The following is a 4,128-nucleotide window of genomic DNA, read 5'->3' as shown; positions in this document are numbered from 1 at the left end:
ACTGTAAAATATATATTTTTTGGACTTTAGATGTCCTAGATGACGAAGCAGTATCATCATGATGACTGATGGTGACAGCAGCTGCAGTGCTAGTGCTTGGTTGCTGCTCCTGCTGCTCTTTTGATTGATTGTCATGTTCCATATGGACGCTTTCATTTTTTTTTTCAGAAAAAAAACCCTGTGCCCACCGACTGCAAAACACTATATGGTAGCCCTTGATCTACTGACCATTACTGACTATTATGTCTCACACAGACAGTATTACGGCCAGAATTTTAACAACAAAATAATTTATTTTAATAAAACAAAGAAAGTGGCCACTGACTACGACACACTGCGTTGTAGCCCTTGATCTACTGACCGCTACTGACTGTTACATCTCAAACAGACAGTATCACGGCCTGAATTTTATCATACACAAAATATTTTTTTTTTATAAAACAAAGAAAGTGCCCACCGACTGTGACACACTGCATAGTGGCCTTTGATCTATTGACGGCTACTGACTGTTACATCTCACACAGATAGTATTACGGCCTGAATTTTATCACAAGCAAAATTGTTTTTATTTGTCGAAGAAGAAAGTGCCCATTGACTGCAACACACTGCGCAGTGGCCCTTGACCTACTGACCACTACTGACTGACATACATTATTATGGCACCCAATAAAAAATAACTTTTTTAAGCCACGCATACAACAATATTATTATTATATTAAATGATGTTCCTGCACTATAAAAAAAAACAAAAAAACAATGATTTGCTAATTGCCTATCCGCAAAACTAGCTCGGCCAGTATTATCTAAGGGACTGTAGGTGGCACCAGAGCCGGATTTAGAGCTCATGGGGCCCAAGGCAAGATACCAATTTGGGGCACACCACCCTCAAACAATCTTGTGCATATATAACAGTAGTTGTCGCTAGAGCAAGATACACACATCAAATTTTATATACACACATCATAATTATATAATATATGGGATGTAGTTATTATACCGACATGCGGCATCCAGGCTGAAGAAATCCCGGCGCTTGAATGCCACTACCCGGCTACAAGACCGGCGCCAGAATCCCGACAGTAGGTGACATCCGGAATCCGGACAGCCAGGATGCCGAATGTAAGTATAGCGGGCTGGTTATGACTTAGCTGTGGGGGAGGGGGGTGTTAGGGTTAGGCACCAAGGGGGGAGGGTTAGATTTAGGCACTAACAGGGAGGGTTAGAATTAGGATGGGGTGGGGGGAGGGTTAGTGTTGGCATGTAGAAACAAAGGGTTATGGGGTGGGGGGAGGGTTAGGGTGACAAGGGGGTAGAGTAAGTATACTTACCAGAGAGCAGGCATTCCGACTGCCGGGATTTCATACCAATTCCTAATATATATATATATATATATAGAATAAGTATGATGACTATGGCGCCGACCAACAACAGTAAATAAATAATATAAATATAAAACTATGATATTAATACTGTAGTGACCAGTTGTGGTGAAACAAATGCATAACAGGACGCGCTACCAGGAGGTGTCAGCTGAAATCAAGTGAAGAGGATTGGGGCAGATCCCAAACAATAAATGTGGAAATGACGAATGATACAGCGACAGGCGTCACTTAAAAAGTGCACAGTGCAATAAATATAAAGAAATTTAATCAAAAATTCATATAGACATACTAACATATAATAAAAACGCACAATGTTACAAAGTGAATGGGCAAAAAAACGCATAATAGCTTGAAACAGCATAACAACAAATCTCAACACCACAGTGTTGGAATAAAGTCCAAATGCATAATGGTATAGATTGCACAAGCCCAATAATATATATTAAAAACAGATGAACTGAGAATATAGTTTAAAAACAGTAATGAATTCAAAGGTGCTTATCTTAATGTATTTAAAGGCAAGAGTGCAGCTTCCCCAACGCGTTTCATCCAATGGGACTTTTTCAAGGGATATTAGCTAGCATGCATGAGTCCATATTTATACCAGGTTAAAACAGAACCAATTAGTCATCTTCATTACAATTGGTGACCTCATATCCGGTCTATCGGAAGGATTAAATAAAGGAGACTTTCAAAATGCTCCTATGAGTTAAGTTAATTGTTTATGACACAAATAAAATTCCAGAAACGTCCGGATCACTTTGATATAATGTGAAACTTAGCGTAATACTAAGCGGTACTTCCGCCCAAAGATCTCCACCCTCTATGACAACATCCGCCCTCTTCTGGGTCTGGACGGAGGCAGATGGTTAAAGGATTGGCGTCTACGTGGCTTCCGCCCTCACTCCTCGTTTCCATGGAATCTGTCCTTCAATATCCGGTAATGGTATCGCGGGTGTCCACGTGACTTCCGCCCTGACTCCAACGTTCATCATCACACAGGCATCCGCCCATACTCGACGTCATCGACATCCCACTCAGGTTAAGCGTTTCTTGCTCCTGTCGTATTCCGGAAATAGGCACTGCCATAAGTCTACGGGAGCAGAAAAATTCAGTAGTATTTGGAAACTTTGAGAGCGCCATTTTGAAAGAGGGTAATTCTGCCCAAAGTGTTAACTTTAGTAGACACACAACTTAAATCAACATAGAATAATAATATTGTTTATGTGACAATGAGCCAAGATATGGCAGCATAGTTCTTTTAAAAAGCATAATTTACATAAAGACACAACATCAAGTTTCAAATAGCATAATATATTAATAAAAGAATTAGTATAAAATATGATGAAAATATCAATGGGGCACAACCAGTTAAGGAAAATATACAGTAATAAATAAGTAAAAGGTATATATAAGAGAGCACTGGCTAATATAGTGGTAGGCACGTCAGAGTCTCCATAGAGATCTTCAAAATTATCCTGAAGAATAACTCATTTAAAAATGCAAGAATTAATTAGTTAGAAGTAGAAGATTGATATTGAAGATTGATTGATATAAGAAGATTGATATAATTCGTGGGTAACCATGGAACAAGGGTAGAGAGTTAAGACCATTCAGAGACCCAGTGGCTATCTTGCGCCCTGTTGTAAGTATGTATGAACACTACAACATCTGGTATTCCCAGGAGGTCTCCCATCCCAATACTGACCAGGCCCATACATGCTTAGCTTCCAAGATCAGACGAGATTGGGCATATACACAATGGTCTGGTTGTAGGTTCCTTTTAACATACACAACTACCGCCTTGTCTCTTTACAAGAATGGGGCGATCTCATAACTCTCATTAAATCCTTGTAGAGCCATGGTATGTAGCTCGAAGATCCAGAACATTTCTCTTCTTGATAATTTGTTCCCTAAATCTCCCCCTCTCTCTCCTAATTTAACATGCTCTATTGCTTTAAAAGTTAGATCCTCTGGGTTAGAGTCATGGCAGATAGAAAAGTGTTTGGACACCGCATGTCCCTCGACCTTATTTTTGATATTGCGGACATGTTCCTGAATTCTCAACTTTAACGGTCTCTTAGTCTTCCCCACGTATTTTAAACCACATTTACTATTATTATTCTATGTTGATTTAAGTTGTGTGTCTACTAAAGTTAACACTTTGGGCAGAATTACCCTCTTTCAAAATGGCGCTCTCAAAGTTTCTAAATACTACTGAATTTTTCTGCTCCCGTAGACTTATGGCAGTGCCTATTTCCGGAATACGACAGGAGCAAGAAACGCTTAACCTGAGTGGGATGTCGATGACGTCGAGTATGGGCGGATGCCTGTGTGATGATGAACATTGGAGTCAGGGCGGAAGTCACGTGGACACCCGCGATACCATTACCGGATATTGAAGGACAGATGCCATGGAAACGAGGAGTGAGGGCGGAAGCCACGTAGACGCCGATCCTTTAACCATCTGCCTCCGTCCAGACCCAGAAGAGGGCGGATGTTGTCATAGAGGGTGGAGATCTTTGGGTGGAAGTACCGCTTAGTATTACGCTAAGTTTCACATTATATCAAAGTGATCCGGACGTTTCTGGAATTTTATTTGTGTCATAAACAATTAACTTAACTCATAGGAGCATTTTGAAAGTCTCCTTTGTTTAATCCTTCCGATAGACCGGATATGAGGTCACCAATTGTAATGAAGATGACTAATTGGTTCTGTTTTAACCTGGTATAAATATGGACTCAT

At 40.2% G+C, this 4,128-nt stretch overlaps 1 pseudogene; it reads right to left on the bottom strand.

Moving 5' to 3' along the window:
* Positions 1–3,041: 3,041 nt before the first annotated feature.
* LOC148538599 (5S ribosomal RNA) lies at positions 3,042–3,160 on the bottom strand (annotated as a pseudogene).
* Positions 3,161–4,128: the final 968 nt, after the last annotated feature.

Source organism: Taudactylus pleione, unplaced genomic scaffold, assembly GCF_031769625.1.
Source record: "Taudactylus pleione unplaced genomic scaffold, aTauple2 ptg000039l, whole genome shotgun sequence".
Taxonomy (NCBI): Eukaryota; Metazoa; Chordata; class Amphibia; order Anura; family Myobatrachidae; genus Taudactylus; species Taudactylus pleione.
Note: the sequence above shows the minus strand (reverse complement) of the source record. Positions and strands in the feature narration are given on the sequence as shown.